General features: G+C 45.5%; 1 protein-coding gene across 1 annotated transcript in view; it reads right to left on the bottom strand.

Annotated features, from left to right (window-relative positions):
- Positions 1 to 24443, bottom strand: part of LOC135054968 (oocyte zinc finger protein XlCOF7.1-like) — a 70815-nt gene extending 46372 nt beyond the window's left edge. Inside the window, exon 1 of the mRNA XM_063958477.1 lies at positions 24069 to 24443. The gene's annotated coding sequence lies outside the window, so the exon portion shown is untranslated. The remainder of the gene's footprint in view (positions 1 to 24068) is intronic.
- Between the last annotated feature and the right edge of the window lie 1124 nt (positions 24444 to 25567).

The following is a 25567-nucleotide window of genomic DNA, read 5'->3' as shown; positions in this document are numbered from 1 at the left end:
CCTTTCAGGAACCCCAGCATCCACTAGGACGATAGAGAAATGGGCATTATAACGTCCCTGACGGTGTTTTAGACGCCTGGACAGATACTAATATGTTTGCCGGCCGTCTCATGTCGTCAACCGACTTGCAGCGTGTTGACATTATCACGTAATTCCTTAAATAAGCCATCTATTCCGGTGTCGACTCCCTAGAGAGTGACATCACCATTACAGGCAATTTGCTCCGCCTCCCAACATCGTCCTCATACATGTCGACACACACGTACCGACACACAGCACACACACAGGGAATGCTCTGATAGAGGACAGGACCCACTAGCCCTTTGGGGAGACAGAGGGAGAGTTTGCCAGCACACACCAAAAACGCTATAATTATACAGGGACAACCTTTATATAAGTGCTTTTCCCTTATAGCATTTTAATATATGTAGTCATATCGCCAAATCAGTGCCCCCCCTCTCTGTTTTAACCCTGTTTCTGTAGTGCAGTGCAGGGGAGAGCCTGGGAGCCTTCCCACCAGCATTTCTGTGAGGGAAAATGGCGCTGTGTGCTGAGGAGAATAGGCCCCGCCCCCTTTTCGGCGGGCTTCTTCTCCCGTTTTTCTGAGACCTGGCAGGGGTTAAATACATCCATATAGCCCCCAGGGGCTATATGTGATGTATTTTTAGCCAGAATAAGGTACTATCATTGCTGCCCAGGGCGCCCCCCCCCAGCGCCCTGCACCCTCAGTGACCGCTGCTATGAAGTGTGCTGACAACAATGGCGCACAGCTGCAGTGCTGTGCGCTACCTTATGAAGACTGAAGAGTCTTCTGCCGCCATTTCTGGACCTTCACTTTTCGGCATCTGCAAGGGGGGTCGGCGGCGCGGCTCCGGGACGAACCCCAGGGTGAGACCTGTGTTCCGACTCCCTCTGGAGCTAATGGTGTCCAGTAGCCTAAGAAGCCAATCCATCCTGCACGCAGGTGAGTTCACTTCTCTCCCCTAAGTCCCTCGTAGCAGTGAGCCTGTTGCCAGCAGGACTCACTGAAAATAAAAAACCTAACAAACTTTTACTCTAAGCAGCTCTTTAGGAGAGCCACCTAGATTGCACCCTTCTCGGCCGGGCACAAAAATCTAACTGAGGCTTGGAGGAGGGTCATAGGGGGAGGAGCCAGTGCACACCACCTGATCCTAAAGCTTTTACTTTTGTGCCCTGTCTCCTGCGGAGCCGCTATTCCCCATGGTCCTGACGGAGTCCCCAGCATCCACTAGGACGTTAGAGAAACTACTAATAGTTTTCTCTCACCAAACACAATACCCTTTTATGTGGTACCTGGGGTATAATCATAAATGTGTAATACATTTTTCATTGTCTCAATCCTGTAACGGGTGGACCTATTTGGAGGGTACACCAGTCTCATCGATGTCGACACTGGAGTCAGTATCCGTGTCGACATCTGTGTCTGTTATCTGAGGTAGCGGGCGATTTTAGAGCCCCCCATGACATTTGAGACGCTGGAACAGGCACAAGCTGAGTAGCCGGCTGTTCCGTGTCGTCGACCTTTTATGTAAGGAGTTGACACTTTCACGTAATCCTTCCATAAGTTCAACCACACCGGTGTCGACCCCGCAGGGGGTGACAACATATTTACAGGCATTCGCTCCGCCTCCACCTCATTATCCTCCACATACCTGTCGACACAGCCGTACCGACACACAGCACACACACAGGGAATGCTCTGATAGAGGACAGGACCCCACAAAGCCCTTTGGGGAGACAGAGGGAGAGTATGCCAGCACACACCAGGGCGCTATATATCACAGGGATAGCACCTATAAAAAAGTGTTTTCCCTTATAGCTGCATATATATTGTATACTGCGCCTAAATTGTGCCCCCCCTCTCTTTTTAACCCTTTCTGTAGTGTATTAACTGCAGGGGAGAGCCAGGGAGCTTCCCTCCAACGGAGCTGTGAGGGAAAAATGGCGCCAGTGTGCCGAGGAGATAGGCTCCGCCCCTTTTTCGCGGACTTTTCATGGAATCTGGCAGGGGTTAATATACATCCATATAGCCCTGGGGGTTATATGTGATGTATTTTTGCCAGCCAAGGTGTTTATATTGCTGCTTAGGGCGCCCCCCCACAGCGCCCTGCACCCTCAGTGACCGGAGTGTGTGGTGTGCATGAGGAGCAATGGCGCACAGCTGCAGTGCTGTGCGCTACCTTAGTGAAGACTGATGTCTTCTGCCGCCGATTTTCCGGACCTCTTCTTGCTTCTGGCTCTGTAAGGGGGCCGGCGGCGCGGCTCTGGGACCGGACTCCGAGGCTGGGCCTGTGTTCGGTCCCTCTGGAGCTAATGGTGTCCAGTAGCCTAAGAAGCCCAAGCTGGCTGCAAGCAGGCAGGTTCGCTTCTTCTCCCCTTAGTCCCTCGATGCAGTGAGCCTGTTGCCAGCAGGTCTCACTGAAAATAAAAAACCTAAAACTAACTTTTTCTAAGAAGCTCAGGAGAGCCTCCTAGATTGCACCCTGCTCGGTCGGGCACAAAAATCTAACTGAGGCTTGGAGGAGGGTCATAGGGGGAGGAGCCAGTGCACACCAGATAGTCCTAAAGCTTTCTTTAGATGTGCCCAGTCTCCTGCGGAGCCGCTATTCCCCATGGTCCTTACGGAGTTCCCAGCATCCACTAGGACGTCAGAGAAATTACATTAAGTAGATTGCGTTTATATGTCATCCTTAGGTTAGTTGTGTGGTGAGGGACAAGATTTGCTTCTGTTTGGCCACATATTTTATGATTGACAGCCACCAGCACTGGTTTTGCCTATTATACTGACCATGAATAATTTGAATTGGTCCTAGACCACCAACCCAGGGCACCCCTTCAAGTGTCCCGAGGCACCCCAAGGAGCCACGGCACACAGTTTGGGAACCTCTGGCCTAGGGTGTTTTTTTATTAAAACCTTGTGAGCGACCAGGGCCGGTTCAAGGGCGCTCTGCGCCCCGGGCAGGAAATGGGGCGTGGCCTAATACAGGGGGCGTGGTCAATTACGCCCCCTGTACATTAAAAGCGCCGCTTGAATGCTGAGCGGTGCGCGATGACGTCATCGCGCACCGCACAGCAAAAGGTCCTCTCCACGAAGGGATACTAGACGCTATGAGTCTAGTTCCCTTCGTAGACAGGACCTTTGCTGTGCGGTGCGCGATGACGTCATCGCGCACCGCTCAGCAAAGTTACTCTCCAGGAAGGGAAACTAGACGCATAGCGTCTAGTTCCCTTCAGGAGGCGGACGGGGACGGCAGCGGAGGCGGACAGGGACACAGCGGGCAGCAGTGGCGGATCTTGCCACGGTGCGGCGCCCTCCGGATGGCGCCAGCGCCCTCCGGAAGGCGGCGCCCCGGGCAAAAGTCCTGCTTGCCCGTGGCAAGATCCGCCACTGTGAGCGACATACACTGTCATATGTTCGTCTGTTGGTTCTTTCAGCTCACAAGCCCATCCTCTTCTGATGCTACATCCTGGCTTCTGTAGTTTGGCACATAGGTTACAGGGATCATCTGAGTGACCTTTAAGTTCAGACCCTCCAACATGACCTGCCCCACTAGGTACAAAATGTTCTGTTTCTGGACTTCCCTCTTAATTTATGATTTCCATCACCTGTGTTGAACTAGTTAAATGATAAGAAAACTGTTTCTTCACAGGTGATGGCAATAATAAATGAAGAGGGAAGTCCAGAAACAGAGCATTTTTTACCTAGTGGGGCGGGTCATGTTGGAGGGTATGTAAGTTCAAGGACACTGAGAGTCTTAATGATAGATGGTCTGGACCTGCGCTAGTACAAAGCCTGTAAGGAGCTTGTGAATGAGTCTGATAGCATACAAAAGGGCATGTGAAGCAAATTTACTAAAGTTTTTCAAAGAGAAAAGTTATGGTGTTGCCCATAACAACCAATCACATTTTGTGTATCATTTCTTTATTGCATGTTAGAAAATGATAGAAGTAATCTTATTGGTTCCATTGATCTGAAAAGGAATTGGCAGTAACCCTAGCTATGTATAGGGCATAATGTCAGACCCTCCAACATGACCCGCCCCACTAGGTACAAAATGCTCTGTTCCTGGACTTCCCTCTTAATTTATGATTTCCATCACCTGTGTTGAACTAGTTAAATGATAAGAAAGCTGTTTCTTCACAGGTGATTGCAATAATAAATTAAGAGGGAAGTCCAGAAACAGAGCATTTTGTACCTAGTGGGGCGGGTCATGTTGGAGGGTATGTAATGTTGGGGACGTAATGTAAGGGGAATGGGGACTCGCAGGGAGGTACTGGGTGCATGCAGTGTGCAATGTGGGTGAGAATGACACGGATACAGCCAGTTCCCATAGTATGTAAACATGAACAGATTCTGTTGCATAGGAATTGAGCGTCTATTACACAATGCAAATAAGCAGCCTGAACCCATAATATTTAATGCTTTGTATGAATACAGTCCTTATTTGGAGGTAAGATAGATAGAAAGAAAGAAAGATCTACGAGGCTGAAGTTAGCTTCTTATTCGGCCAGCTTCTTATTCACTTCTTATTCAAGCTCCAGCTTCTTATTCACTTCTTATTCGAACTCCAGCTTCTTATTCAGATCATTCAGTTTCGCAAGGGTTAATGAGTCTTCTGTCACAAATTTGACACCTGAAATCAACAGAGTAGGGTCCCTTGCATGTGACCCACTTGTATTTTGCCTGGCCCAACACTGTTTTGGGCATGAAATACACTGGCAAAGTGGGCACACACACCATATTTTGCCATTTTGAATAAGTAGCTGTAGTTTTGCAAGGGTTAACTAGTCTTGGGCCACAAATTTGACACCTGAAATCAACAGAGAGTGGTCACTTGCATGTGACCCACTTGCATTTTGCCTGGCCCAACGCTGTTTTGGGCATGAAATACACTGGCAAAGTGGGCACACACACCATATTTTACCATTTAGAATAAGTAGCTGTAGTTTTGCAAGGGTTAACCAGTCTTGGGCCACAAATCTGACACCTGAAATCAACAGAGGGTGGTCACTTACATGTGACGCAGTTGTATTTTGCTTGGCCCAATGCTGTTTTGGGCATGAAATATACTGGCAAAGTGGGCACACACACCATATTTTGCCATTTTGAATAAGTAGCTGTAGTTTAGCAAGGGTTAACTAGTCTTGGGCCACAAATTTGACCCCCAAAAACAACAGAGGGTGGTCACTTACATATGACGCAGTTGTATTTTGCTTGGCCCAACGCTGTTTTGGGCATGAAATACACTGGCAAAATGGGCACACACACCATATTTTGCCATTTTGAATAAGTAGCTGTAGTTTAGCAAGGGTTAACTAGTCTTGGGCCACAAATTTGACCCCCAAAAACAACAGAGGGTGGTCACTTACATATGACGCAGTTGTATTTTGCCTGGCCCAACGCTGTTTTGGGCATGAAATACACTGGCAAAGTGGGCACACACACCATATTTTACCATTTTGAATAAGTAGCTGTAGTTTTGCAAGGGTTAACCAGTCTTGGGCCACAAATCTGACACCTGAAATCAACAGAGGGTGGTCACTTACATATGACGCAGTTGTATTTTGCTTGGCCCAACGCTGTTTTGGGCATGAAATACAGTACACTGGCAAAGTGGGCACACACACCATATCTTACCATTTTGAATAAGTAGCTGTAGTTTTGCAAGGGTTAACCAGTCTTGGGCCACACATTTGACCCGCAAAAACAACAGAGGGTGGTCACTTGCATGTGACCCACTTGTATTTTTCCTGGCTCAACGCTGTTTTGGGCATGAAATACACTGGCAAAGTGGGCACACACACCATGATTTGCTATTTTGAATAAGTAGCTGTAGTTTTGCAAGGGTTAACCAGTCTTGGGCCACAAATTTGACAACTGAAATCAACAGAGGGTGGTCACTTACATATGACCCACTTGTATTTTGCTTGGCCCAACGCTGTTTTGGGCATGAAATACACTGGCAAAGTGGGCACAGACACCATTTTATAAATTGCCATTTTGAATAAGTAGCTGTAGTTTTGCAAGGGTTAACTAGTCTTGGGCCACAAATTTGACCCCTGAAATCAACAGAGGGTGGTCACTTACATATGACCCACTTGTATTTTGCTTGGCCCAACGCTGTTTTGGGCATACAATACACTGGCAAAGTGGGCACACACACCATATTTTGCCATTTTGAATAAGCAGCTGTAGTTTTGCAAGGGTTAACTAGTCTTGGGCCACAAATTTGACCCCTGAAATCAGCAGAGGGTGGTCACTTACATATGACCCACTTGTATTTTGCTTGGCCCAACGCTGTTTTGGGCATGAAATACACTGGCAAAGTGGGCACACACACCATATTTTACCATTTTGAATAAGTAGCTGTAGTTTTGCAAGGATTAACCAGTCTTGGGCCACAAATCTGACACCTGAAATCAACAGAGGGTGGTCACTTACATGTGACGCAGTTGTATTTTGCTTGGCCCAACGCTGTTTTGGGCATGAAATATACTGGCAAAGTGGGCACACACACCATATTTTGCCATTTTGAATAAGTAGCTGTAGTTTAGCAAGGGTTAACTAGTCTTGGGCCACAAATTTGACCCCCAAAAACAACAGAGGGTGGTCACTTATATATGACGCAGTTGTATTTTGCCTGGCCCAACGCTGTTTTGAGCATGAAATATACTGGCAAAGTGGGCACACACCATATTTTGCCATTTTGAATAAGTAGCTGTAGTTTAGCAAGGGTTAACTAGTCTTGGGCCACAAATTTGACCCCCAAAAACAACAGAGGGTGGTCACTTACATATGACGCAGTTGTATTTTGCTTGGCCCAACGCTGTTTTGGGCATGAAATACACTGGCAAAGTGGGCACACACACCATATTTTACCATTTTGAATAAGTAGCTGTAGTTTTTCAAGGGTTAACCAGTCTTGGGCCACAAATCTGACACCTGAAATCAACAGAGGGTGGTCACTTACATATGACGCAGTTGTATTTTGCTTGGCCCAACGCTGTTTTGGGCATGAAATACACTGGCAAAGTGGGCACACACACCATATTTTGCCATTTTGAATAAGTAGCTGTAGTTTAGCAAGGGTTAACTAGTCTTGGGCCACAAATTTGACCCCCAAAAACAACAGAGGGTGGTCACTTACATATGACGCAGTTGTATTTTGCCTGGCCCAACGCTGTTTTGGGCATGAAATACACTGGCAAAGTGGGCACACACACCATATTTTACCAGTTTGAATAAGTAGCTGTAGTTTTGCAAGGGTTAACCAGTCTTGGGCCACAAATCTGACACCTGAAATCAACAGAGGGTGGTCACTTACATATGACGCAGTTGTATTTTGCTTGGCCCAACGCTGTTTTGGGCATGAAATACAGTACACTGGCAAAGTGGGCACACACACCATATTTTACCATTTTGAATAAGTAGCTGTAGTTTTGCAAGGGTTAACCAGTCTTGGGCCACACATTTGCCCCGCAAAAACAACAGAGGGTGGTCACTTGCATGTGATCCACTTGTATTTTTCCTGGCTCAACGCTGTTTTGGGCATGAAATACACTGGCAAAGTGGGCACACACACCATGATTTGCTATTTTGAATAAGTAGCTGTAGTTTTGCAAGGGTTAACCAGTCTTGGGCCACAAATTTGACAACTGAAATCAACAGAGGGTGGTCACTTACATATGACCCACTTGTATTTTGCTTGGCCCAACGCTGTTTTGGGCATGAAATACACTGGCAAAGTGGGCACACACCATATTTTGCTATTTTGAATAAGTAGCTGTAGTTTTGCAAGGGTTAAATAGTTTTGGGCCACAAATTTTACCCCTGAAATCAACAGAGGGTGGTGACTTACATATCACCCACTTGTATTTTGCTTGACCCAATGCTGTTTTGGGCATGAAATACACTGGCAAAGTGGGCATAAACACCATTTTATAAATTGCTATTTTGAATAAGTAGCTGTGGTTTTGCAAGGGTTAACTAGTCTTGGGCCACAAATTTGACACATGAAATCAGCAGAGGGTGGTCACTTACATATCACCCACTTGTATTTTGTTTGGCCCAACGCTGTTTTGGGCATGAAATACACTGGCAAAGTGGGCACACACAGCATATTTTGCCATTTTGAATAAGTAGCTGTAGTTTTGCAAGGGTTAACTAGTCTTGGGCCACAAATTTGACCCCTGAAATCAGCAGAGGGTGGTCACTTACATATCACCCACTTGTATTTTGTTTGGCCCAACGCTGTTTTGGGCATGAAATACACTGGCAAAATGGGCACACACACCATATTTTGCCATTTTGAATAAGTAGCTGTAGTTTTGCAAGGGTTAACTAGTCTTGGGCCACAAATTTTACCCCTGAAATCAACAGAGGGTGGTCACTTACATATCACCCACTTGTATTTTGTTTGGCCCAACGCTGTTTTGGGCATGAAATACACTGGCAAAGTGGGCACACACACCATATTTTGCCATTTTGAATAAGTAGCTGTAGTTTTGCAAGGGTTAACTAGTCTTGGGCCACAAATTTGACACCTGAAATCAATAGAGGGTGGTCACTTACATATCACTCATTTGTATTTTGTTTGGCCCAACGCTGTTTTGGGCATGAAATACACTGGCAAAGTGGGCACACACCATATTTTGCTATTTTGAATAAGTAGCTGTAGTTTTGCAAGGGTTAAATAGTTTTGGGCCACAAATTTTACCCCTGAAATCAACAGAGGGTGGTCACTTACATATCACCCACTTGTATTTTGCTTGACCCAATGCTGTTTTGGGCATGAAATACACTGGCAAAGTGGGCATAAACACCATTTTATAAATTGCTATTTTGAATAAGTAGCTGTGGTTTTGCAAGGGTTAACTAGTCTTGGGCCACAAATTTGACACATGAAATCAGCAGAGGGTGGTCACTTACATATCACCCACTTGTATTTTGTTTGGCCCAACGCTGTTTTGGGCATGAAATACACTGGCAAAGTGGGCACACACAGCATATTTTGCCATTTTGAATAAGTAGCTGTAGTTTTGCAAGGGTTAACTAGTCTTGGGCCACAAATTTGACCCCTGAAATCAGCAGAGGGTGGTCACTTACATATCACCCACTTGTATTTTGTTTGGCCCAACGCTGTTTTGGGCATGAAATACACTGGCAAAATGGGCACACACACCATATTTTGCCATTTTGAATAAGTAGCTGTAGTTTTGCAAGGGTTAACTAGTCTTGGGCCACAAATTTTACCCCTGAAATCAACAGAGGGTGGTCACTTACATATCACCCACTTGTATTTTGCTTGGCCCAATGCTGTTTTGGGCATGAAATACACTGGCAAAGTGGGCATAAACACCATTTTATAAATTGCTATTTTGAATAAGTAGCTGTAGTTTTGCAAGGGTTAACTAGTCTTGGGCCACAAATTTTACCCCTGAAATCAACAGAGAGTGGTCACTTGCATGTGACCCACTTGTATTTTGCCTGGCCCAATGCTGTTTTGGGCATGAAATACACTGGCAAAGTGGGCACACACACCATATTTTGCCATTTTGAATAAGTAGCTGTAGTTTTGCAAGGGTTAACTAGTCTTGGGCCACAAATTTGACCCCTGAAATCAGCAGAGGGTGGTCACTTACATATCACCCACTTGTATTTTGTTTGGCCCAACGCTGTTTTGGGCATGAAATACACTGGCAAAGTGGGCATAAACACCATTTTATAAATTGCTATTTTGAATAAGTAGCTGTGGTTTTGCAAGGGTTAACTAGTCTTGGGCCACAAATTTGACACATGAAATCAGCAGAGGGTGGTCACTTACATATCACCCACTTGTATTTTGTTTGGCCCAACGCTGTTTTGGGCATGAAATACACTGGCAAAGTGGGCACACACAGCATATTTTGCCATTTTGAATAAGTAGCTGTAGTTTTGCAAGGGTTAACTAGTCTTGGGCCACAAATTTGACCCCTGAAATCAGCAGAGGGTGGTCACTTACATATCACCCACTTGTATTTTGTTTGGCCCAACGCTGTTTTGGGCATGAAATACACTGGCAAAATGGGCACACACACCATATTTTGCCATTTTGAATAAGTAGCTGTAGTTTTGCAAGGGTTAACTAGTCTTGGGCCACAAATTTTACCCCTGAAATCAACAGAGGGTGGTCACTTACATATCACCCACTTGTATTTTGTTTGGCCCAACGCTGTTTTGGGCATGAAATACACTGGCAAAGTGGGCACACACACCATATTTTACCATTTTGAATAAGTAGCTGTAGTTTTGCAAGGATTAACCAGTCTTGGGCCACAAATCTGACACCTGAAATCAACAGAGGGTGGTCACTTACATGTGACGCAGTTGTATTTTGCTTGGCCCAACGCTGTTTTGGGCATGAAATATACTGGCAAAGTGGGCACACACACCATATTTTGCCATTTTGAATAAGTAGCTGTAGTTTAGCAAGGGTTAACTAGTCTTGGGCCACAAATTTGACCCCCAAAAACAACAGAGGGTGGTCACTTATATATGACGCAGTTGTATTTTGCCTGGCCCAACGCTGTTTTGAGCATGAAATATACTGGCAAAGTGGGCACACACCATATTTTGCCATTTTGAATAAGTAGCTGTAGTTTAGCAAGGGTTAACTAGTCTTGGGCCACAAATTTGACCCCCAAAAACAACAGAGGGTGGTCACTTACATATGACGCAGTTGTATTTTGCTTGGCCCAACGCTGTTTTGGGCATGAAATACACTGGCAAAGTGGGCACACACACCATATTTTACCATTTTGAATAAGTAGCTGTAGTTTTTCAAGGGTTAACCAGTCTTGGGCCACAAATCTGACACCTGAAATCAACAGAGGGTGGTCACTTACATATGACGCAGTTGTATTTTGCTTGGCCCAACGCTGTTTTGGGCATGAAATACACTGGCAAAGTGGGCACACACACCATATTTTGCCATTTTGAATAAGTAGCTGTAGTTTAGCAAGGGTTAACTAGTCTTGGGCCACAAATTTGACCCCCAAAAACAACAGAGGGTGGTCACTTACATATGACGCAGTTGTATTTTGCCTGGCCCAACGCTGTTTTGGGCATGAAATACACTGGCAAAGTGGGCACACACACCATATTTTACCAGTTTGAATAAGTAGCTGTAGTTTTGCAAGGGTTAACCAGTCTTGGGCCACAAATCTGACACCTGAAATCAACAGAGGGTGGTCACTTACATATGACGCAGTTGTATTTTGCTTGGCCCAACGCTGTTTTGGGCATGAAATACACTGGCAAAGTGGGCACACACAGCATATTTTGCCATTTTGAATAAGTAGCTGTAGTTTTGCAAGGGTTAACTAGTCTTGGGCCACAAATTTGACACATGAAATCAGCAGAGGGTGGTCACTTACATATCACCCACTTGTATTTTGTTTGGCCCAACGCTGTTTTGGGCATGAAATACACTGGCAAAATGGGCACACACACCATATTTTGCCATTTTGAATAAGTAGCTGTAGTTTTGCAAGGGTTAACTAGTCTTGGGCCACAAATTTTACCCCTGAAATCAACAGAGGGTGGTCACTTACATATCACCCACTTGTATTTTGCTTGACCCAATGCTGTTTTGGGCATGAAATACACTGGCAAAATGGGCACACACACCATATTTTGCCATTTTGAATAAGTAGCTGTAGTTTTGCAAGGGTTAACTAGTCTTGGGCCACAAATTTTACCCCTGAAATCAACAGAGGGTGGTCACTTACATATCACCCACTTGTATTTTGCTTGGCCCAATGCTGTTTTGGGCATGAAATACACTGGCAAAGTGGGCATAAACACCATTTTATAAATTGCTATTTTGAATAAGTAGCTGTGGTTTTGCAAGGGTTAACTAGTCTTGGGCCACAAATTTTACCCCTGAAATCAACAGAGAGTGGTCACTTGCATGTGACCCACTTGTATTTTGCCTGGCCCAATGCTGTTTTGGGCATGAAATACACTGGCAAAGTGGGCACACACACCATATTTTGCCATTTTGAATAAGTAGCTGTAGTTTTGCAAGGGTTAACTAGTCTTGGGCCACAAATTTGACCCCTGAAATCAGCAGAGGGTGGTCACTTACATATCACCCACTTGTATTTTGTTTGGCCCAACGCTGTTTTGGGCATGAAATACACTGGCAAAGTGGGCATAAACACCATTTTATAAATTGCTATTTTGAATAAGTAGCTGTGGTTTTGCAAGGGTTAACTAGTCTTGGGCCACAAATTTGACACATGAAATCAGCAGAGGGTGGTCACTTACATATCACCCACTTGTATTTTGTTTGGCCCAACGCTGTTTTGGGCATGAAATACACTGGCAAAGTGGGCACACACAGCATATTTTGCCATTTTGAATAAGTAGCTGTAGTTTTGCAAGGGTTAACTAGTCTTGGGCCACAAATTTGACACATGAAATCAGCAGAGGGTGGTCACTTACATATCACCCACTTGTATTTTGTTTGGCCCAACGCTGTTTTGGGCATGAAATACACTGGCAAAGTGGGCACACACACCATATTTTGCCATTTTGAATAAGTAGCTGTAGTTTTGCAAGGGTTAACTAGTCTTGGGACACAAATTTGACACCTGAAATCAACAGAGAGTGGTCACTTGCATGTGACCCACTTGTATTTTGCCTGGCCCAACGCTGTTTTGGGCATGAAATACACTGGCAAAGTGGGCACACACACCATATTTTGCCATTTTGAATAAGTAGCTGTAGTTTTGCAAGGGTTAACTAGTCTTGGGCCACAAATTTGACCCCTGAAATCAGCAGAGGGTGGTCACTTACATATCACCCACTTGTATTTTGTTTGGCCCAACGCTGTTTTGGGCATGAAATACACTGGCAAAGTGGGCATAAACACCATTTTATAAATTGCTATTTTGAATAAGTAGCTGTGGTTTTGCAAGGGTTAACTAGTCTTGGGCCACAAATTTGACACATGAAATCAGCAGAGGGTGGTCACTTACATATCACCCACTTGTATTTTGTTTGGCCCAACGCTGTTTTGGGCATGAAATACACTGGCAAAGTGGGCACACACAGCATATTTTGCCATTTTGAATAAGTAGCTGTAGTTTTGCAAGGGTTAACTAGTCTTGGGCCACAAATTTGACACATGAAATCAGCAGAGGGTGGTCACTTACATATCACCCACTTGTATTTTGTTTGGCCCAACGCTGTTTTGGGCATGAAATACACTGGCAAAGTGGGCACACACACCATATTTTGCCATTTTGAATAAGTAGCTGTAGTTTTGCAAGGGTTAACTAGTCTTGGGACACAAATTTGACACCTGAAATCAACAGAGAGTGGTCACTTGCATGTGACCCACTTGTATTTTGCCTGGCCCAACGCTGTTTTGGGCATGAAATACACTGGCAAAGTGGGCACACACACCATATTTTGCCATTTTGAATAAGTAGCTGTAGTTTTGCAAGGGTTAACTAGTCTTGGGCCACAAATTTGACCCCTGAAATCAGCAGAGGGTGGTCACTTACATATCACCCACTTGTATTTTGTTTGGCCCAACGCTGTTTTGGGCATGAAATACACTGGCAAAGTGGGCATAAACACCATTTTATAAATTGCTATTTTGAATAAGTAGCTGTGGTTTTGCAAGGGTTAACTAGTCTTGGGCCACAAATTTGACACATGAAATCAGCAGAGGGTGGTCACTTACATATCACCCACTTGTATTTTGTTTGGCCCAACGCTGTTTTGGGCATGAAATACACTGGCAAAGTGGGCACACACACCATATTTTGCCATTTTGAATAAGTAGCTGTAGTTTTGCAAGGGTTAACTAGTCTTGGGACACAAATTTGACACCTGAAATCAACAGAGAGTGGTCACTTGCATGTGACCCACTTGTATTTTGCCTGGCCCAACGCTGTTTTGGGCATGAAATACACTGGCAAAGTGGGCACACACACCATATTTTGCCATTTTGAATAAGTAGCTGTAGTTTTGCAAGGGTTAACTAGTCTTGGGCCACAAATTTGACACATGAAATCAGCAGAGGGTGGTCACTTACATATCACCCACTTGTATTTTGTTTGGCCCAACGCTGTTTTGGGCATGAAATACACTGGCAAAGTGGGCACACACACCATATTTTGCCATTTTGAATAAGTAGCTGTAGTTTTGCAAGGGTTAACTAGTCTTGGGACACAAATTTGACACCTGAAATCAACAGAGTGTGGTCACTTGCATATCACCCACTTGTATTTTGCCTGGCCCAACGCTGTTTTGGGCATGAAATACACTGGCAAAGTGGGCATAAACACCATTTTATAAATTGCTATTTTGAATAAGTAGCTGTAGTTTTGCAAGGGTTAACTAGTCTTGGGCCACAAATTTGACACCTGGAATCAGGAGCCTATCAATACAGGCTCTGCGCATAAAGCTTTTCTTAAATTCTGCAATGTAGTCTCTGCGGGCCTAGGGGGTAATTCAGACTGCAACACTGCAGCAGCAGCGATCGCAGTCTGAATTACTTTGTGGAGTGCGCCCTGCGCGTGCGCAATCCGGGAGCCCAGTGAGATTCTATCAGCATCTCAGGGCTTCGATCGCCTCTGCCTGATTGACAGGCAGAGGCGGTCATGTGGTGGGAAGGGGCATGCCACCGGCTTTAGAACCACGGTCCGGACAACGGAGGCCTGTCTGGACCGTTGGGGGGTGGCCCGAGGCATCTGCGTGGTGTTACACACAGACTCTGCGACCCGGGATGTGGCGAGTAGCGGACTGCCAGCGTGCAGGAGCTTCGTTTGCAGGGAGTTACTCATCAGGTACAAAATCATCGACACCGTGCAATGGTTTTGTACCTGTGCGAGGGGGATGGGGGGGGGCTAGGGCCAGTCATGCAGGGCGGACCAGCCCTGTGCTGGGCATCCACCCGCATGTCAGAGTACATGATTGTAGATGTGCTACATTTAGCACATCTGTGATTAGATCTTGTCTGGGGACTGTTTCCTCAGACATTCAGTGAATGATGCTGCCCTGTGGCAAATTCGCGCATGCACCTACGCAGTGGCGGAACAAGACCATAGTGGGCCGAGGTGCAACAAAATGCGTTGCCCCAGCCCGCCCAAGATCCAAAACGTGTGTCAAAAAATAGGGCATGGTCTCATTGAAAAGGGGTGTGGGCACACAATAGTACCACCAATTCAAATTATGCCACACAGTAGTGCAACCTCATTACATTACACTGATTTACATTACATTACACTGAACAGTAGTACTCCTTATATACATTACGCTACACAGTACTGCTCCTGAAACACGTTATGCCACACAGTATTGCTTCTTATACGCATTACGCCACATAGTAGAGCTCCTTCTACACGTTACGCCACACAGTAGTGCTCCTGAAACACGTTATGCCACACAGTACTGCTTCTTATACGCATTACGCCACATAGTAGAGCTCCTTCTACACGTTACGCCACACAGTAGTTCTTATACACATTACAACACACAGTAGTGCCTCTTATACATGTTACGCCACACAGTAGTATCTTAATATACGTTATACCACACAGTAGTATCTTAATATACGTTATACCACACAGTAGTGCTCCTGATACACGTTACTCCACCCAGTACTGTTCCTTATACATGTTACGCAACACAGTAGAGCTCCTTATACACGTTACAACACACTGTAATGGTCCTTATACACTTAACGCCACACAATAGTGCTCCTTATACACGTTACGCCACACAGTGGTGCTTCTTATAGACGTTACACCACACAGTAATACCCCTTATACAGGTTAAGCCACACAGTAGAGCTCCTTATACACATTACGCCACACAGTAGAGCTTCTTTTACACATAACGCCAATATAGTAGGCACTACGGTAAAGTTTTAGGGTTAGGCTGCTGGGGGGGAGGGGGGAGGCACTGGGGTGGTGGCTAGGGTTAGGCTGTGGGGAGGGGTAAAGGTTAAGGTTAGCTACTAGGGAAAGGTTTAGGGATTAGGGATAATGGGGAAAATACTCACCAGAACACTGCTGAGACATCGCCAATGCAATGTGATCCAGAAAAAGGCACTGCTGTCACCGGTATAAAGTACGAAACTGCTATATCACAAGGGACTGTTTGTTGACAGTTCTTTATGTCGACATAATGAATATCAATATGATAACTGTCGGCCAATTGTATCCAACTCCCACAAAAACTCAGAAGACTTCTCACTGTATAAAAATGGGACAATTCCTTTGTACAAGGATACACAAGGCCCATGGAGACAGATGTCCACACTATGCATCATGCAGCCAGCAGCAGCACATGCACCCTGGGTGACAACACATGACCCTGTGCCTGGCTGCCTTAGTGGGGTCACTCTATGCTGTGCTGTATGTTATATGTCACTGCACAGTCACCATTACTATTTGCAGAGAGACCACCACCTCCCAATCTCCGCCCCCTCAATGTAGGCTCCGCCTCTTCGAGGTCCGCGATTCTGAGTTTGCAGGATGAAATGTACAATTAGAAAAATGTATAATAAAATAAAAATAAATAAACACACAGCTGCCTTACCGCCTTTACAAGGAATGCTGCTGCACTAACTCTACAGTTTAGCCGCATGGTCACGTGATGCTCCGGCTCCGGTAGCAAAAAGAAACAGCTGGGCTGCCCGTGAATGAGAGGGGAAGATGGCCCCTTCTCCTTCTCCAGACTCCTCCACTGCATCCTCCTCCCCCTCTGGCCAGACTGCAGCTCAGCCTCATTCTGTTAAGGGGAAGCGGCGGCTTGCAGCGCGCCGGCAGGTGGCATGTAATGAGTCAGTCTCACTCATTGTAGTGCCTCCGGCTGTGGGCCCCTTCATCGTGGAGGGGCCCTGCCGGTTGCACCGCTGCAAGTTCCACCCCTGAACCTACGATAATAGCCCACCAGACCAACGAATATCCTGAGTTGCGACATACATTTTAGCTTAGGCCATGTGAAGACTGCTTCCACCTTGCCAGGTTGAGGTTTAACTTACCCTTGGCATACAATATACCCCAGATACTTTGCCTCCACAGATATGATGGCACACTTCTCCAGGTTAGCTGTGAACCCTTGTGCCTGTAGAGACTGTAACACTGCATCCACCTTTGGAAGGTGCGACTGGAACAAACCCACTGTGGTAGAGAAGGCTGTTGTTGCTTTGGCAGCTTCCATCAGAGGAATTTGCCAGTACCCCTTCAGTAAATCTAGCGTAGTTAGATACAGGCTTATTGCTAAGTTCATAAACCCGGGGCATAGGATAGGAATCAAACCGAGGAACTTTATTTAACTTTCTGAAGTCATTACAGAATCTCAAAGCTCCAAAAAGCTTGGGCTCTAAAAAAAAATGGGATTATTCCATTCACTGTTTGACTACTCTGTGACCCCCAAGCGCCGCATCACTTCCAGTTCCCGTTTTACTGCTGCCTGTTGGGCCTCAGATATACAATATTGCCTTTGTTTTATCACCCCCCTGGGTGGAGTAACATTGTCATGCTGTATGATTTGAGTTTTCCCCAGGAGGGCAGAGAACACAACCTGGTACTGTGCTACTAAGTTTACCACTTCTTGTTTCTGGCTAGGACTCAGTTACTTCAGTAGGCACCTGACATTCTGGGGTTTTCATGGCCACTAAAGAGGGATGACTGGCACTTTCCAAGGCTTCAACAAATTCACATGGTAGACTTTTACCTCTTTCCTTCTACCTTCCTGCCGTACCTAGACACAAGTATCAGTACCTTGTTGCCCCTATTGAGAGTCCGGTTGACAGCAGTAACGCCATGACTGCGTTTTTGATCCTGTTGAGCTCTTGCCATATGCTTGGTCAGAAGTGGCGCAATTTGCCTTAGACAGCCATATAATTGGGACACAAACTGAACGATGTTAGGCTCTTGGGACGGGATCAGTACTAAATCCCGCAGGATGGGATCCCGGCGGTCGAAATACTGACGCCGGAATTTCGACCACACAATCCCGACAGGGGTGGCGAGCAGAACGCAGCCCATTGTGGGCTCGCTTTGCTCGCCACGCTGCAGGCACGGTGCTTTGCTATGCTCAGCACACTTTTATATTCTCCCTCTATGGGTGTCGTGGACACCCACGGAGGCAGAATATGTCGGGATTGTGCCGGTCGGGGTTCCGGCGTCAGTATTTCAACCGCCGGGATTCCGTCCGGCGGGATCTTAACCGCATCCCCTTGGGACAATTGCTGCTCCCACCCATCTTTTAATAGATCTAGTATCCCTCTGCGTTGTCTACCATAGAGGAGTTTGAAGGGTCTAAACCCCATACAGTCTCTATATAAAGTCTCTATATAAATAAAGGATAATAATAATAATAATAATAATAATAATAAAAAAAGAGGCTTGGGGTACCTCTCAAACTGCCAACATTAGCTAAGGTAAGAGTAGGTCCTAATCTCGCTTCTCCTGTGACACTGCCCTTTTCATCATCTGCATAAGGGTTCTGTTAAAGCATTCAACCAAGCCGTCTGTCTGCGGGTGGTAAACCGAAATGGTAATTCTATCCACCTTTAACAGGCGACACAGGTATTTCATTAATTTAGACACAAAAGGGGTACCTTAGTCGGTCAGGACCTCTATTGGTATTCCTAGACGGGTATACAGCATCAAGAACTCCTGGACAATAGTGCTAGATTTCATGTTACATAGTGGTATGGCCTCCGGGTACCCGGTGGAGTAGTCCACCGTCACCAATATATACTGATGCCCATGATCCGATTTTTCTACTGGCCCTATCAGATCTATAAAAATTGGCTGAATAGGCATGGAAATTATAGTCAGGAAAACCAAGGTCGCCCTAAATTCTGTCTGGGGTGCATTCTTTTAGTACACTGGGCATTCCTGACAATATTCTTTTACTGCAGCATGAATGCCTGGCCAGGAGAAACATAGCTGGAGAGTTTTCCTCTCCCCTAAATGGCCACCCCATAAATGCATGTGAGCCGCCCTCAGTACCAGCTGCTCGTGTTTTCGGGGAATCAGCAACTGGTCTACCCTTTTACCTTGCAAATAAGTTACAAGGTAAAAAAAAAATGTTTTTCACATAAAGTAAGGTACACCTCCAGGTGGTAAAGCAGAGTTTACCTTACCATTTACCACTACCACATTTTAAAAAGTATTAGACAAGTTGCCATCGTTATGTTGATCTCGCCTAAAGTCCTGCAAAGACACTCTTTCGCAAATGGGGGACTAATGTGTCTCAATCTCACTGGCAAGAGAGGGGTTTACAGTCATACAACCATGGCTTTCAGTAGATCTTGGCCCCTGCGACAGCTTAACCTTTGTCTGTCTGCCAATGTCATGCCAGGTAACAAACTCCTGCAACAGTGGGAAGTCCTGGCCCAGGATTAGTGGATAAAGAGGTTTGGAAGCTACTGTGACTACCATTTTTACTGGTCTTACTTTAATCACCACCGGCAGGTGCACTCATGGGCATTCTTCTATGTCACCAAGTATACATAGCATCTTTACCAGAAGCACAACCTGGCCAGACCCGGGAAGAACCAGGTTAGCAGAGATGATAGATAATTCATTGCCAGTATCAACCAAGGCCCAGATATCCCAGCCTTCAATCTGTACCATCAGATGAAATGGTAGTTTCAGCTGGGGAAATAATTCCAGGCGCCATACTGAATACAGGTTGTACTGTTTTCCCTGAGCTGCAATCCACTAGCTCACCCTGCTTTAGGAAGTACCGCTGTGCATGACTGGGCTCTCTGCACTCAAAACATATGACTGGAGACGGGCTGTTTGGTTTAACAATGGGGATCTGGGTATTGGGCTTATGTACTGGCTGTAACCCTTGCTTGGCTTTATTAAAATTTCCCAGGGTCAGGTACCTCTCAATCACCACTGCTAGCTCCTCAATTGTCTGGGGTCAGCCTGCAAAGGCCCAGTGTTTTACACCACGGTCTGATACCCGTATAGCCTGGTCTAGAGCCATCACTTCCACTACCCACTGAGAAGAGTTTTTATCTGTAACCAGGTTTTACTCAGTTTGGCCAATTATGCCAGTTTGACCACTGGAGGCTCAGATGGGTTCAGCTGCAACTCATAATATTCTTGGGCTTTGCTGGGACCCGTCACCCCAATCCTGCTGAGTATAGCTTCCTTCAAGCAAGGATAAGAGCTGACTTCAGACAACTTTAACGCAACATAGACTCTCTATGACTCCCCTGTGCGATAAGGAGCTAATCTAACCCTTGATTTCTGGTATCAAATATGTCGCCCAAGACTAGTTAACCCTTGCAAAACTACAGCTACATATTCAAAATGGTAAATCATAATATGGTGGTTGTGCCTACTTTCCCAGCGTAATTCATTCACAAATCAATGTTGGGCCAAGCAGAATACAAGTGGGTGATATGTAAGTGACCACATTCTGTTGATTGCAGGTCTCACAATTGTGTCCCAAGACTAGTTAACTCTTGCAAAACTATAGCTACTTATTCAAAATGGTAAAATATGGTGTGTGGGCACACTTTGCCAGTGTATTTCATGCCCAAAACAGCGTTGGGCCAAGCAAAATACAAGTGGGTCATATGTAAGTGACTACGCTTTGTTGATTTCAGGTGTCAAATTTGTGGCCCAAGACTAATTAACCCTTGCAAAACTACAGCTACTTATTCAAAATGGCAATTTATAAAATGGTGTTTGTGCCCACTTTGCCAGTGTACTTCATGCCCAAAACCGCATTGGGCCAAGCAAAATACAAGTGGGTCATATGTAACTGACCACCCTCTGTTGATTTCAGGTGTCAAATTTGTGGCCCAAGACTGGTTAACCCTTGTAAAACTACAGCTACTTATTCAAAATGGAAAATATGGTGTGTGTGCCCACTATGCCAGTGTATTTCATGCCCAAAACAGCGTTGGGCCAGGCAAAATACAAGTGGGTCACATGCAAGTGACCACTCTCTGTTGATTTCAGGGGTCAAATTTGTGGCCCAAGACTAATTAACCCTTGCAAAACTACAGCTACTTATTCAAAATGGCAATTTATAAAATGGTGTTTGTGCCCACTTTGCCAGTGTATTTCATGCCCAAAACCGCATTGGGCCAAGCAAAATACAAGTGGGTCATATGTAACTGACCACCCTCTGTTGATTTCAGGTGTCAAATTTGTGGCCCAAGACTGGTTAACCCTTGCAAAACTACAGCTACTTATTCAAAATGGAAAATATGGTGTGTGTGCCCACTATGCCAGTGTATTTCATGCCCAAAACAGCGTTGGGCCAGGCAAAATACAAGTGGGTCACATACAAGTGACCACTCTCTGTTGATTTCAGGGGTCAAATTTGTGTCCCAAGACTGGTTAACCCTTGCAAAACTACAGCTACTTATTCAAAATGGAAAATAGGGTGTGTGTGCACGCTTTGCCAGTGTATTTCATGCCCAAAACAGCGTTGGGCCAAGGAAAATACAAGTGGGTCATATGTAACTGACCACCCTTTGTTGATTTCAGGTGTCAAATTTGTGGCCCAAGACTGGTTAACCCTTGCAAAACTACAGCTACTTATTCAAAATGGAAAATATGGTGTGTGTGCCCGCTTTGCCAGTGTATTTCATGCCCAAAACAGTGTTGGGCCAAACAAAATACAAGTGGGTCATATGTAACTGACCATCCTCTGTTGATTTCAGGTGTCAAATTTGTGGCCCAAGACTGGTTAACCCTTGCAAAACTACAGCTACTTATTCAAAATGGAAAATATGGTGTGTGTGCCCACTATGCCAGTGTATTTCATGCCCAAAACAGCGTTGGGCCAAGCAAAATACAAGTGGGTCATATGTAAGTGACTACGCTTTGTTGATTTCAGGTGTCAAATTTGTGGCCCAAGACTAATTAACCCTTGCAAAACTACAGCTACTTATTCAAAATGGCAATTTATAAAATGGTGTCTGTGCCCACTTTGCCAGTGTATTTCATGCCAAAAACAGTGTTGGGCCAAGCAAAATACAAGTGGGTCATATGTAAGTGACCACCCTCTGTTGATTTCAGGTGTCAAATTTGTGGCCCAAGACTGGTTAACCCTTGCAAAACTACAGCTACTTATTCAAAATAGCAAATCATGGTGTGTGTGCCCACTTTGCCAGTGTATTTCATGCCCAAAACAGCGTTGGGCCAAGCAAAATACAAGTGGGTCATATGTAACTGACCACCCTTTGTTGATTTCAGGTGTCAAATTTGTGGCCCAAGACTAGTTAACCCTTGCAAAACTACAGCTACTTATTGAAAATGGCAAAATATGGTGTGTGTGCCCACTTTGCCAGTGTATTTCATGCCCAAAACAGCGTTGGGCCAAGGAAAATACAAGTGGGTCATATGTAACTGACCACCCTTTGTTGATTTCAGGTGTCAAATTTGTGGCCCAAGACTGGTTAACCCTTGCAAAACTACAGCTACTTATTCAAAATGGAAAATATGGTGTGTGTGCCCGCTTTGCCAGTGTATTTCATGCCCAAAACAGTGTTGGGCCAAACAAAATACAAGTGGGTCATATGTAACTGACCATCCTCTGTTGATTTCAGGTGTCAAATTTGTGGCCCAAGACTGGTTAACCCTTGCAAAACTACAGCTACTTATTCAAAATGGAAAATATGGTGTGTGTGCCCACTATGCCAGTGTATTTCATGCCCAAAACAGCGTTGGGCCAAGCAAAATACAAGTGGGTCATATGTAAGTGACTACGCTTTGTTGATTTCAGGTGTCAAATTTGTGGCCCAAGACTAATTAACCCTTGCAAAACTACAGCTACTTATTCAAAATGGCAATTTATAAAATGGTGTTTGTGCCCACTTTGCCAGTGTATTTCATGCCCAAAACCGCATTGGGCCAAGCAAAATACAAGTGGGTCATATGTAACTGACCACCCTCTGTTGATTTCAGGTGTCAAATTTGTGGCCCAAGACTGGTTAACCCTTGCAAAACTACAGCTACTTATTCAAAATGGTAAAATATGGTGTGTGCCCACTTTGCCAGTATATTTCATGCTCAAAACAGCGTTGGGCCAGGCAAAATACAACTGCGTCATATGTAAGTGACCACCCTCTGTTGTTTATGGGGGTCAAATTTGTGGCCCAAGACTAGTTAACCCTTGCTAAACTACAGCTACTTATTCAAAATGGCAAAATATGGTGTGTGTGCCCACTTTGCCAGTGTATTTCATGCCCAAAACAGCGTTGGGCCAAGCAAAATACAACTGCGTCACATGTAAGTGACCACCCTCTGTTGATTTCAGCTGTCAGATTTGTGGCCCAAGACTGGTTAACCCTTGCAAAACTACAGCTACTTATTCAAAATGGTAAAATATGGTGTGTGTGCCCACTTTGCCAGTGTATTTCATGCCCAAAACAGCGTTGGGCCAGGCAAAATACAAGTGGGTCACATGCAAGTGACCACTCTCTGTTGATTTCAGGTGTCAAATTTGTGGCCCAAGACTAGTTAACCCTTGCAAAACTACAGCTACTTATTCAAAATGGCAAAATATGGTGTGTGTGCCCACTTTGCCAGTGTATTTCATGCCCAAAACAGTGTTGGGCCAGGCAAAATACAAGTGGGTCACATGCAAGGGACCCTACTCTGTTGATTTCAGGTGTCAAATTTGTGACAGAAGACTTATTAACCCTTGCGAAACTGAATGATCTGAATAAGAAGCTGGAGTTCGAATAAGAAGTGAATAAGAAGCTGGAGCTTGAATAAGAAGTGAATAAGAAGCTGGCCGAATAAGAAGCTAACTTCAGCCTCGTGAAAGATCTGTATATGATGCAATAGCAATAGGAACTGTAACCTTTGTTGTGTCTATTTAAAAGGAATACACTTTAAATAGACACAATAAAAGTTACATTTTCTGTTGTTAGTGCACCATATACACAGACCTCTTTATTTGTTTTGACTTGTATAGTGACTTCACGCAGCCTCCCCTCAGCACCCTGAATATTCATTTCTGATGATTCGTTAATCATGAGATCAGCACTCACCTGCGGAGCCCCGCCCCTCCCTGGCCAGAAGCAGGTCCCTGTCTGTCTCACCCTCACTCACTGTCTGGATCCTGGCACTGTGTGACGGTTAATAAATGAATAAAGCTACGAAACTCTGCCCAGGTCAGCTTCAATGCAATGAGCTACTGGGTGACGTCTTCAGCACTAGAGCACCAAGACACTGATTGCTCCTTGGGGTTTGGGAAAATGATTCCAAGAACGTGGCGGCAATTTTGTTGTAGTTCAAGTCATACAAAGACTATAGAGGCGCTTCCCGCCCGTCTGTCTCATCCACTGTGTGTTCTCCAGGTATACATAACTGTATCACTGTGTCACCCAGAGCTGTGCACGAAAGTAATGAAATAACGTCTCACAGCACCTGGAGGGTACAAGGGAGCGGCCATCTTCCGTGGGTCTGCGTGTACTCGCACTGTCTCTCCATCTGACTGAACACAAAACGTAAGTCGGGTGGAAAGCACAACACGAAATACGAGTGGAACGCACGAAACAGTAAGTCACGTGTGACACGAGGACCGGGCGTGCTTTGTTGTCTTTTTTTTTTATGCAATGAATGGAAACGGTCACTCGGAGAACGATGCAATTAAGAGACATTACTGCTGTCATACTAACATACCTCCCAACATGACCCTCTCCAGGAGAGACAGAATACTCTGTTTCTGGACTTTTCTCTTAATTTATGATTCCCGCACCTGTTTTGAACGGGTGGTATTCATGTGACCGGCGGTCGGGTGACCGACAGTCGCATGACCTCCTCCCCCATCCCGATCGCTCACTATCCCGATGGTTGACATGCCGACCAACAGGGACTATTTCCACTCGTGGGTGTCCACGACACCCATAGAGTGGGAATAGAACCCATGGCGACTGCAGGCCGCCACCGAGCCCGCAGCGTGGCGAGCGCAGCAAGCCCGCAAGGGGCTTGCTGCACTTGCCCCTCCCCGCCGGGATCCCGGCGTCGGTATGCTGCCGGGATCCCGGCGTTGGTAAGCTGGAGACCGCCGGTCAGCCGTACTACACCTGTTTTGAACAGGGTAATGGATAAGAAAGGTATTTCGCTACAGGTGATGGCAATCCTAAATTAAGATGAAAGTCCAGGAGCAGAGCATTCTGTCCTTCCTGGAGAGGGTCATGTTGGGAGGTATGTACTAATATCTGTGAGTGACACTCAGTGGCGGAACTAGCTTTGCCCCCCGAGCAAGGGTTGGCGCCACCACTAGGCAGCTGCCTATGGGCGCAGACCACTGGAGGGCGGCAGCTCACGCTGCCGATGAATGCTTCCCTTCTTGTCATGTTGAGCATTACCTGGAGAGGAGCAGAAGACAGTTACTCGAACAACTGTAACCATAGCTGGCAGCACGCTGCTTACTGTAAGTGCATATGTAAGTGCATAGAGTATTGAAGCCGCTGTCGTAACAGTTGGGCGGCCGCAACATCCCTGCTGCACTGTCAATGTGAATGTAACCCATCGGCAGCGGCTT

This window comes from Pseudophryne corroboree, chromosome 3 (assembly GCF_028390025.1).
Source record: "Pseudophryne corroboree isolate aPseCor3 chromosome 3, aPseCor3.hap2, whole genome shotgun sequence".
Taxonomy (NCBI): domain Eukaryota; kingdom Metazoa; phylum Chordata; class Amphibia; order Anura; family Myobatrachidae; genus Pseudophryne; species Pseudophryne corroboree.
The sequence above is the reverse complement of the archived record's forward strand: the minus strand, read 5'-3'. Positions and strand labels throughout refer to the sequence as shown.